Source organism: Oncorhynchus masou, chromosome 7 (genome assembly GCF_036934945.1).
Source record: "Oncorhynchus masou masou isolate Uvic2021 chromosome 7, UVic_Omas_1.1, whole genome shotgun sequence".
Lineage (NCBI taxonomy): Eukaryota > Metazoa > Chordata > Actinopteri > Salmoniformes > Salmonidae > Oncorhynchus > Oncorhynchus masou.
The window spans coordinates 19,286,759-19,299,218 of NC_088218.1; the positions used below are offsets into that span (position 1 = coordinate 19,286,759).

At 41.3% G+C, this 12,460-nt stretch overlaps 1 protein-coding gene across 1 annotated transcript in view; it reads right to left on the bottom strand.

Moving 5' to 3' along the window:
* The window catches only part of LOC135543466 (beta-1,3-galactosyltransferase 1-like), a 130,955-nt gene that overhangs the window by 55,171 nt on the left and 63,324 nt on the right, over positions 1 to 12,460 (bottom strand). The window contains exon 2 of the mRNA XM_064970750.1: positions 3,295 to 3,349. The gene's annotated coding sequence lies outside the window, so the exon portion shown is untranslated. The remainder of the gene's footprint in view (positions 1 to 3,294; positions 3,350 to 12,460) is intronic.

The following is a 12,460-nucleotide window of genomic DNA, read 5'->3' on the forward strand; positions in this document are numbered from 1 at the left end:
TTCTTGCAGGTTTTTCCTCCAGATGGAAAACAGCACTTGAATCCAACTGCTCTTCTGCGGATGCTAAAGTGCAGGTGCCTTCATGAGTCTTGATATGTTTTCTGTTTGGTTGTGTATCTGTCATTGTGTCCTGTCCTTATATGTTATGGATGATGAATGCTGTGATAAAACAATTTCCCAAGTTGCGATTAATAAAGTAATACTCTACTCTAGTCAGTTCACGCACAAGGACGGGCCAGGAAGATGTATGGGCTGGAAGCATACTGTATTCATAGGGAGGACGATGGAAAAATTGGTCTGGAGACATGATGAAGCACCTGCTGAGGTGTCATTGATAAATTATTATGGAATCTATAGGAATTGAGTCAGGTCCCCACCACAGACCATTCAATTAGCAGAGCACTATACTGTGCTTTACTGCTTCAGTTGAATTGAGATATATACAGTAGTGTAAACTCAACATATTTGGGATGATTTGGATGCATGGAAAATGACAAGGAAATATCCTATTTGGATATTTCAGAGGACGCTTACGTCAATATTAGTTTATGTTTGATTTAATTATGCTAAGTGCATTGCTACACTCTGAGTCCTGAAGCACACTGTTCTGTGATGTTATCATCAGACTCTAGTCAGGTTGCAAGTCAACGAAAAATCTGCAACTTCAAGGCACTGACTAGATTAGTGAAATGCTTGTTTTTGCATTCTAGTTCTACCCAATGAGAATCTAATTTATACCGCACAAACAAATCATAACAGATTGGGTTTATCTGGCACATTTTCTTAGCTCGCACACACCCATTATTCACAATATAGACTGTGTTAGAATCTGTGTCAGACCAGATACTTTACTAAAACCTGCTCTAATGATGTGTGCATTATTCAAAGGTAGCCTAACACTGTCTTTGTACAGTTTCCCTTCCTCGCGGAAAAACCCGCACCGATCCTCTGGGTTTTCAGACAATTAGCCTAGCACAGGGGTGTGAATATTTACAAGGGTCTTGCTCTAAGCGACATCATAAATAAAAGCCTTGGATACATTGAGTCAAATGGACTTATTTGAAATGTCTAACATCTTCATGTTGAACTCGATATGACTTCCGCTAGGACTAGCCGTGGTGGCTTCTCTCTCCCAGACGTAGGCTATGCCTCACTGACTGGATTACAGACCTTTTTATGTCCCATTCTGGGATCACTGCCCTCCTGGCTGTCACTCATGACCGGCCTTCACCACACTGTATCTAGGAACTCTTCTGCTGTTGCTTCACAATCATATCTGCATTCACGTAACGCAGCAGGCAGCTCTTGAAAGTTCTCTGTGCTGTTTGCCTTTGGTAATTATTATTTTTATTTTTTTATTTCACCTTTATTTAACCAGGTAGGCAAGTTGAGAACAAGTTCTAATTTACAATTGAACTGGCCAAGATAAAGCAAAGCAATTCGACACATACAACAACACAGAGTTTCACATGGAGTAAAACATACATACAGTCAATAATACAGTAGAAAAATAAGGTGAGGTGAGATAAGGGAGGTAAAGGCCAAAAAAGGCCATGGTGGCGAAGTAAATACAATATAGCAAGTAAAACACTGGAATGGTAGATTTGCAGTGAATGAATGTGCAAAGTAGAAATAAAAATAATGGGGTGGAAAGGAGCTAAATAAATAAATACAGTAGGGGAAGAGGTAGTTGTTTGGGCTAAATTATAGATGGGCTATGTACAGGTGCAGTAATCTGTGAGCTGCTCTGACAGCAGGTGCTTAAAGCTAGTGAGGGAGACTGTGCTAAGACAACATGGGAATCTACGAAAGCAGAGACAGGTTTGACTAACCCAGCCTCCCACTTATCACAGAACACAGGATGAAGCGACGAGTTGAACACAGTCTCACAAAAAGACGTAGGCCTTTATACATCTTCCTCTATTAGAAATTGATCTCTAGTAACGATTGCTGAAACTGTGTATATTTCTGATTTACTCGGTGTCTCAATAAAACACTATAGTTCAGTGTAAGTAGAATGACTACCACTAATTCTGATCATTTCTACCCATATTATTATCATAATAAGTAGTGTTAGTCATATTAGTGCTGAAGTAGTATAGCAGTTTGCTGTACAGCAGTAGCGTGTAGCAGTGGTAGCAGTGGAGGTGGTGGAATTATCCCTGACCTCATTGACATACAATAGTCTACTTCGAGGTAGAAATGTCAATCGTATGCAGATTGACAGAATTATTCACTCCCTGTATCGCCAAGGTGTTCAGCTGTAATTATGTGGGTGGCCTGGAGCAGTAGGTAGGTAGGCAGGCGCCTCTTGCCCTGTTGTTAGCCAGGGTTAATGATGGAGCCTGCAACATACCTCTCAGCTTTACTCTACAGCATGGAACATGGATGACCTTTCTACCTGCAACACACTATCTTTGTTCCAACTGGCACCCTATTTCCTATATAGTGCACTACTTTTGACCACAGCCCCATGGAGCCTCGTCAAATGTAGTGCACTATATAGGGAATAGGGTGCCATTTGGGATACAAGCACTGATTCACTAAAACAAAAGCTGAAGGTCTCGTAGCTTAGCATAGGATTATATAGAGCTTTTCCTCCCAATCACATTACACATCAACCATACTGTAACACTATAGGGCAATGTGTTAGCTAGCTAGGCTGCTACAGGTAGATTGGCAAGGTGTTAGCTAGCTACTGTAGGCTGCTACAGGTAGATTGACAAGGTGTTAGCTAGCTAAGCTTCTACAGGTAGATTGGCAAGGTGTCAGCTAGCTACTGTAGGCTGCTACAGGTAGATTGACAAGGTGTTAGCTAGCTAGACTGCTACAGGTAGATTGACAAGGTGTTAGCTAGCTAGACTGCTACAGGTAGATTGACAAGGTGTTAGCTAGCTAAACTGCTACAATTAGATTGACAAGGTGTTAGCTGGCTAGGCTGCTACAGTTTGATTGACATGGTATTAGCTACAGTAGCTAGGCTGCTACAGGTAGATTGAAAAACAGCCTTGAAACATTGTAACAGTCAAGGTGGTAGCCAGCTAGGTTATTACAGGTAGATTGATAACAGTGCTGTACTGTGTGTTTTCATATATATTCTGGTGGCTTCTGTTGCAATATTATACTGTATGCTGCCAAATACTGAGATGTTTTAGTACAGTACAGGCAGCATAGGGAGTCAAATACAATGATGGTTCTTTATATCAGTTATGAATGATGTGATTAGACAGAGAGACAAAGGGGCCAAACCAGCAGAAAGGATTTGATAATAGAAAACACTGAGTCATTCCTTACCTCACACTGCTGGCTCCTGCCCTTAACATTAGGCTCTTTCCTCTTCACTCCATCTCTGCAAACAGAAGACAAGACAGCAAGGTGAGTGGTGATAAGAAAGGAGGAGAAAGAAAGGGAGTTGTTATAATAAGAGAGAGAGAATGAGAGAGAGAGAGAGTATAACGAGTCATAGGACAGAGAGTGAAAGAAACACAGGGAAGATGTGAGATTTTTATACTCCGCAGAATAAATGCACTCCGAAGTTGCACGTTGCCTGATCTATTATAACAATAGTATTTATATTTTACGACTACAGTGATACTGTGCAAAGGTAAGGGATCACAGCCGCTACCTTGCCAAGCAAGGTGTATGAATTGTGGACCAAACTGAAGTAGAGAGTCGATTCAGCAACTCCTGGAAGATAACAGAAGTAAATTAAAAAGCTTTTTTTTTACAAGTAAAACCTGATATTGTGAACAGCCTTTCTACCTCCATTGTGCAATCATAACAATGAACAAGGTGGCCAAAGAAAGAACAGATGTGGCCTCATTCATCCAAACTGCATACAATTCAAGCCAAATTCATGTTGATGTGGTAGAAGCAGAGAGCCAACATCTGATCAGTATTCTGCAGAACTGTTGCTGTACTAACCATAAACACTTCTGGAAGGTTGAGAATCTATTGATGTACGAGCAGTTCTCATTCAGACCCACTTACTGCATAAAAGGTCAAATGAAATTCTCCCATATCAAATTGAGTTTCCCCTTTCTCTGTTGATGAATGTGTTGCTATGGCTGACAGTGCTGATGCAAAATGACAGACTAAAAAACATATATTACCACCATGTTCTCATTTCTGTTGTGAATGATATTAAATTGAAGGAAGATGAATGTATTTAAAGAACCATAGAATAGTCTAATTATTTGATTAGCATAATGCACTGGATTCCTTTTTTTAAATGAGGAAAAAAACAGTGAGTAAATGGAATCAAACACTTGCCTGTATGACAGCATCTGGATGTGCACACAATAGTTTGATAAAGGTTTTCAGATCAACCTATATATAAAAGCAGAGAAAAGTTACTGCAATTACTGCTAGACTATTTTGCTCATAAAGGTTAAAACCCTGTGTAGGGTGTCTAAATTGGAAAGTAATTGAGAGTACAGTAATTTTAGAATCCAAAGTGCACATAGGGGTTCTGGAAACATAAAAAATAAATGTTGTTTTTCCACAACATGTCTTGTAATCCATTCTGAACCACTTCCAAGCTGAAGCCATTTCAAGTGCAAGCCAAGAACCTGCCATCTACATGTCAGCCTCTGTCAATCATAGAACCATACTGAATAGGTAAGTAAAGAATAGAGACAATTAAAAATAGAAAGGGAGAGAGAGAGGGAGTGAGTGAGAGAGGGGGGGAGAGATTGAATAAAGAGAGACAGACAGACAGACAAGGAGAGAGAGACAGTTTCCCCAACTTACTGCAGCCCTGTCACCAACCCTGACTGACAACTGGCAGACAACAATGCATTCTGGGTAATAGAGAGGAACTCCTCTCTTCACTGGCAGGAGGGAGTCTGTCTGTCTCAACCCCAGCATGTGCACTGTCACCTCAGGCTCTGACCCCTGAGAATCACAGCTGATTATGACTTATACACCCATGCCTGTCACCCAGGGGCCATTACAGTCAGAGTACACACAATACAGAAATCCACAGGGCTGACTCACTGTAAGAGGGACACAAGCATGCACAAAGACGCATGTTACCGCAAACATACATAAGAGCGTCTGCTAAATGACTTAAATGTAATGTAAATGTAATAAGCACACACACACACACATACATGCACACAAACAGGAACTCCTTAAACAGGTGGCCTGCCGATGATCTTTCACCACTTTATGAAAAACCCTTTATCATAGTGATAAATTAAACTGTTTGAAATCTATTTCACATCCCATCCACCAGGCACAGGCAATTTAGTCTGGATTCTGTGGGTGATTCCACATTAGGTGAGGTCTTTCTCACATTTACTCGAATGCATTTATCGCAGTTAGAAAACATACCGTTGTTCATAGTTCACTCCATTCATCTGAATCTGTAATCATTTCGCCATTTGAAATGCATTATGCAACTTTTCTGTGGGCTCATCAGCATAACATTAATTATTGCCATCATTACGAAGGGCAAAGCAGAAACACAGTATCGCTTAATTATTCACCAAATGAAAGAATGAAGGTAAATTATGGCACTTTTATTTTAGCTGACAAAAAGATTAGTCACTTTCTAGATTTCTCTCATTCAGGAAAATAAGACAGCACTAACAGTATAACTCTTATTGGATCTCTCCTTCAGGAAAATAAGACAGCACTAACAGTATAACTCTTATTGGATCTCTCTCCTTCACTAAGACAGCACTCTAGGAAAATAAGACTCTTAACTTTACTGGATCTCTCTCAGGAAAATAAGACAGCACTAACAGTATAACCCTTACTGGATCTCTCCTTCAGGAAAATAAGACAGCACTAACAGTATAACTCTTACTGGATCTCTCTCCTTCAGGAAAATAAGACAGCACTAACATTATAACCCTTACTGGATCTCTCCTTCCGGAAAATAAGACAGCACTAACATTATAATCCTTACTGGATCTCTCCTTCAGGAAAATAAGACAGCACTAACATTATAACAGCACTAATCCTTACTGGATCTCTCCTTCCGGAAAATAAGACAGCACTAACAGTATAACTCTTACTGATCTCTCCCTTCAGGAAAATAAGACAGCACTAACATTATAACCCTTATCTGGAAAATAAGACAGCACTAACATTATAACTCTTCAGGAAAATAAGACAGCACTAACAGTATAACCCTTACTGGATCTCTCTCCTTCAGGAAAATAAGACAGCACTAACAGTATAACCCTTACTGGATTTCTCCTTCAGGAAAATAAGACAGCACTAACAGTATAACCCTTACTGGATCTCTCTCCTTCAGGAAAATAAGACAGCACTAACAGTATAACCCTTACTGGATCTCTCTCCTTCAGGAAAATAAGACAGCACTAACAGTATAACTCTTACTGGATCTCTCTCCTTCAGGAAAATAAGACAGCACTAACAGTATAACTCTTACTGGATTCTCGCTCCTTCAGGAAAATAAGACAGCACTAACAGTATAACCCTTACTGGATCTCTCTCCTTCAGGAAAATAAGACAGCACTAACAGTATAACCCTTACTGGATCTCTCTCCTTCAGGAAAATAAGACAGCACTAACAGTATATAATCTCTCCTTACTGGATCTCTCTCCTTCAGGAAAATAAGACAGCACTAACAGTATAACCCTTACTGGATCTCTCCTTCAGGAAAATAAGACAGCACTAACATTATAACCCTTACTGGATCTCTCCTTCCGGAAAATAAGACAGCACTAACAGTATAACAGGATCTCTCCCTTCAAAAATAAGACAGCACTAACAGTATAACCCTTACTGGATTTATAACTCCTTCAGGAAAATAAGACAGCACTAACTGTCATGTCTTGTTATGTCTGTTCCTGTCCTTTCTCTTCATCTCTCTCCTTCATTCTTCAGGAAAATAAGACAGCACTAACAGTATAAAGCAAGCTGTCGTTACTGTCCTGTCCTGTCGGAGTCTGCCTGGCAGGTGCAACCTCACTATACTAACGGAAAATAAGATTAAAGAACAAAACCGCACTTCAAACAGAAGAATATACCCAGCGGCCCGGACCCTTTTCACTCCGCCGAGATCCAGGGAGCGATGCTAGGCAGACACGAGGAGGAATTGTCTGCTGCTCAACATGCCGAAAATACAGACAGGTTCACTACCTCGATCCACCGCCCACTTCCAGGGTTTCCGAGTCTCCGGAGCCCAGGATCAACAACCCGCCGTGTTACTCTGGGGAGCCCACTGAGTGCCGCTCATTCCTCACTCAGTGTGATGTGGTGTTCTCTCTCCAGCCCAACACTCAGGAAAATAAGACAGTCTGGGAGGCGAGGGCTAGTGTATTAACCAGTATCAGGACTTTAAGGAGGAGATGATACGGGTTTTTGACCGTTCTGTTTTTGGCGACCAGGGCCCTGTCTTCCCTATGTCATCTCTCCTTCAGGAAAATAAGACAGCACTAACAGTATAACTCTTTTGATCTTCTGGATCTCTCTCCTTCAGGAAAATAAGACAGCACTAAGGAGAGGGAACAGTATAATTTTGTCACCTCATGTCCAGTAAAAGCCAGAGCTCATCAGTAAGAGGAGGGCTCTGGTGAGCGCAACTCTCAGGCCTCCTTCAGGAAAGTGCCTTGATAAGACAGCACTAACATGTATAACCCTTACTGGATCTTTAACCTCACTGTCCTTCAGGAAAATAAGACAGCACTAACAGTATAACCCTTACTGGATTTCTCCCTTCGTTTAAGGAGGATACAATGGTTTTTGACCGTTGTTTTTGACAGGAGGCTTCCAGGGCCCTGTCTTCCCTATGTCAGGGGAATCGATCCATAACGGATTATTCTCCAAAATAAGACAGCACTAACAGTATAACCCTTACTGGATCTCCCTCTCTTCAGGAAAATAAGACAGCAATGTCTAACAGGAGGAGCCTATAACCCTTACTGGACTTTCTCCTCCACACCGGTCAGGAAAACTAAGACAGCACTAATTATTTGTCAGTATAACCAGAAGAAGGACGGGTCCCTGCGCCCACGTGGATTATCGAGGGCTGAATGACTAACAGTTAAGAATCCCGCTTCAGGAAAATAAGACCTTCGTAACGCACCATCTCGTGCGCATCACAGTAAGACGGCGTAACACCTTACACTGAATACCGGGTTCTTCCTTTCGGCCTCGTTATCCAGCTGTCTTTCAGGCTTCAGGAAAATAAGACAGCACCGTCTCTCTCGATTCATGTTCAGCAGTATAGCGCCTTTTGGAGAACTGTCTTTATGTGAAGGCTGAGAAGTGCACTTTTCATGCCACCTCTGTCCCTTTTCTCGGTTCCGTTATTTCCGCTGAGGGCATTAAGATGGATCCCGCTAAGGTCCAGGCTGTCAATTGGCCCGTTCCTAAGTAAGAGCCGCTTTCTGGGCTTCGCTACTACCGTCGTTTCACCGTAGGATGGCAACTTACTTCTGTTAAGACGTGCTCCTTCAGGAAAATAAGACAGCACTAACAGTATAACCCTTACTGATGATCTGCTCTCCTTCAGGAAAATAAGACAGCACCATAAACCTTGAGTATAAAACCCTTACTGGCTCGTCTGTTTTTCTCTCCTTCAGGGGCTCAAAATAAGACATCTCGTCTCTTCAGTTCTTCTGACTAACAGTATAACTGGGGAATTGAGAGGCTTACTGGATCTCTCCTTCAGGAAAATAAGACAGCACTAACAGTATAACCCTTACTGGATTCTCTCCTTCAGGAAAATAAGACAGCACTAACAGTATAACCCTTACTGTGGAGGGGCTTCTTTCAGCGCTCGCTTCTGACGAAAAGGTCCATCCTTGCGCGTTTTTCTCTCATCGCATAGAACGAACCATGATGTTGGTAATCCCAGCTCGCCATCCGCTAGCCCTGGTGGGCGACGTTTACCTTCAGGAAAATAAGACAGCACTAACAGTATAACCCTTACTGGATTTCTCTCCTTCAGGAAAATAAGACAGCACTAACAGTATAACCCTTACTGGATCCTCTCCTTCCACTCAGAAAATAAGACAGCACTAACAGTATAACTTCTTACCCGGTGTCTCCTGATCTCTCCCTCCTTCAGGAAAATAAGACAGCACTAAGTACAGTATAACCCTTACGTGCTGGATCTCTCCTCCGTTCAGGAAAATAAGACAGCACTAACATCTCCTCTATAACACTCTTACTGGATTAGGTCTCTATTTCTCCTTTCCTGCTAGGAAAATAAGACAGCACTAACAGTATAACATTCCTTACTGATTTTGGGTCTCACTCAAGTTCATCACTAAAAGTCAGGAAAATAAGACAGCACTAACATTATAACCCTTACTGGATCTCTCTCCTTCAGGAAAATAAGACAACACTAACAGTATAACCCTTACTTCAGGGAAAATAAGACAGCACTAACATTATAACCCTTACTGGATCTCTCTCCTTCCAGCACTAACAGTATAACAGGAAAATAAGACAGCACTAACAGGGAAAATAAGACAGCACTAACAGTATAACTCTTACTGGATCTCTCCTTCAGGAAAATAAGACAGCACTAACAGTATAACACTGGATCTCTCTCCTTCAGGAAAATAAGACAGCACTAACATTATAACCCTTAAAATAAGACAGCACTAACATTATAACCCTTACTGGATCTCTCTCCTTCAGGAAAATAAGACAGCACTAACAGTATAACCCTTACTGGATCTCTCTCCTTCAGGAAAATAAGACAGCACTAACAGTATAACTCTTACTGGATTCTCGCTCCTTCAGGAAAATAAGACAGCACTAACATTATAACCCTTACTGGATCTCTCTCCTTCAGGAAAATAAGACAGCACTAACAGTATAACCCTTACTGGAAAATAAGACAGCACTAACAGTATAACTCTTACTGGATAAGACAGCACTCTCCCTTACTGGATCAGTCCTTCAGGAAAATAAGACAGCACTAACAGTATAACCCTTACTGGATTTCTCCTTCAGGAAAATAAGACAGCACTAACAGTATAACCCTTACTGGATCTCTCCTTCAGGAAAATAAGACAGCACTAACATTATAACCCTTACTGGATCTCTCCTTCAGGAAAATAAGACAGCACTAACAGTATAACTCTTACTGGATCTCTCTCCTTCAGGAAAATAAGACAGCACTAACAGTATAACCCTTACTGTATCTCTCTCCTTCGGGAAAATAAGACAGCACTAACAGTATAACCCTTACTGGATTTCTCCTTCAGGAAAATAAGACAGCACTAACAGTGTAACCCTTACTTGTGATCAGTTGTAAAATAAGTTGTGATGCCAGACTCTTTTGACTGTTAAGTTCATTATTATGTGGCAAGATGTTGAGCGTTGCCATTACATTAAAGGCGCACTGAGCTTTGATAATCCTCTAAACAGCTACCAACAACACAGAGCCGTCGAAAAAAACGTGTGGTGAGCAAACATTTTCCCTTTTCAATCAGGTGGAGTACCACTTCTTATTTAGTTTAGTACAAAATATTGAAACAAAGGCATTAAAAGAGGGACAAAGTGCTGTTTTTTTTTGACTGATTTGCTTCATGATTTGTCAACTCGCAATTTATCTATCCTTCACATCCGAGTGCTGCAGGTTCGGTGCGTGCTTGACCAATCATATTCACGGAAATCAAGGGCCGCGTGGGCCGGGCACAACGCACACTCAAGTGCGCTTTCCACTTTACTCCGGTATTTATTTAGCCACCATGATAACACATCGCCCTGACAGACACATGCAAAAAACTCTTTCCATAAATGTTACATGACTGGGCTACTAATAACAGAAGCTGCATACAGCCTATGCACCCTGTCCATCTGGCCAGGTTAAATAAAGTGGTCAGGTTATGTATATATAATCCATTTATTTGTGTTAGGAGAAAATATGTACAGTATGTGATCAAATGTGGTTTATATTCAAACTTGGTGGTGACATTCTGTAGAATGTTAGTCATTTTTTTTATTAGACATACAGTTTTTAAATGTATTTTTATTGTTTAAATTGAAACTTTATTTAACTAGGCAAGTCAGTTAAGAACAAATTCTTATTTACAATGATGGCTTACCCCGGTCAAACCCGGACAACACTGGGCCAATTGTGCGCTGCCGTAAGGGACTCCCAATCATAGCCGGATGTGATACAGCCTGGAATCGAACAAGGCACTGTATTGACTCCTCGTGCACTGAGATGCAGTGCCTTAGACCGCTGCACCACTCAGGAGCCCTGCATAGGTGCAAAGCCCTGCATGGTTGCATAGGCCTACACTATTGAGTTCTATTGTCCAATCACAGTTGTTGTCTCTGTGTATGTAGAGGAAGCCCCTTTTAGACTCGTTTTAGACTAATATAATTCTTATGAACAAGTACAAAGTTGCTGCAGTTTGACAAGACGTTTGTCAAGACAAGGATGTTTTTCCAGGATTCTTTTTTTGACCTGATGACAATTTTTTTGTTGTCCCATTATACCCCACAACTGATTTAATCACTGTCATAGCTATCGAGTCTGAAAGAAAAATGCCCCACTGGGACCTGTTGTTCCACCTCTGTAACAACATCTTAGCTACCAGAGAACATTATACTTTTGACAATGTAAAATCACTGTAAAATATATCAGCACTTTTCCAACAGCAGCTATGGTTATTACAAATATCTAAAAGACCTGACTATCTGTGTAAGACCTGAGAGCATACAGGGCAGATCATGGATCAATTAGACATTCCGGTGTTAATTAGCTGAAATATGCTTCCCGCTTTTCCACTTAACAAAATAAAGTTACCATTCCTGAATCAATCAATTCCTTTAAATACTGTTAAAGCATCCGCGGTGTAACCATCTTCTTCCGTTGTCATTGCACATTACATCAATCGTAGCCTATTATGTGAACAAAACATTAGGTTCAATCCACACATCAATCTTACTGCATTATTATGAACCATATCAAATCAAGTACTGCCAATCACATCTATCTTAATGACTATGGTAACAGCGAGATAGTTGTGACAGCGATTAACGACTTTATATATCCTTGTCCGTCAAAGATGAACCACCAAAAGTCATGGACGGCTCTGGTATAGATGAGTTATGACTTCATGTTGATGGAAAAAGAACGACGTTGTGTCAGATTGTGTGGCGTCACCTGTCGATGAATGATACCCCCCTCCATCCTCCCCTTCAACCAGCCCTCATCATTCCCCCCTCAAACGCCATTGTAAGAACACGGCCTTGGTGACCGAAGGGCATCAGAAGCATCAGTCAAACCCGCCGTCTTCACTTTAAACTTTTCCATTGACACTCCTGCTCTCTCCGATCCTAATTACCGTGGAGAAGTGTGTGGCTGAAGGGCGCGTTCCGAATTCAAAGTGTCAGCGGCTCGGCTGCTAGGAAACGGATAGCGAGCGTCTGATCCAAAGAGGACCACAGGTGGGAAATGGGATGATTAACCTTCAGAAAAAAGTTTCTTAAGGGGGACCTGTCAGATGT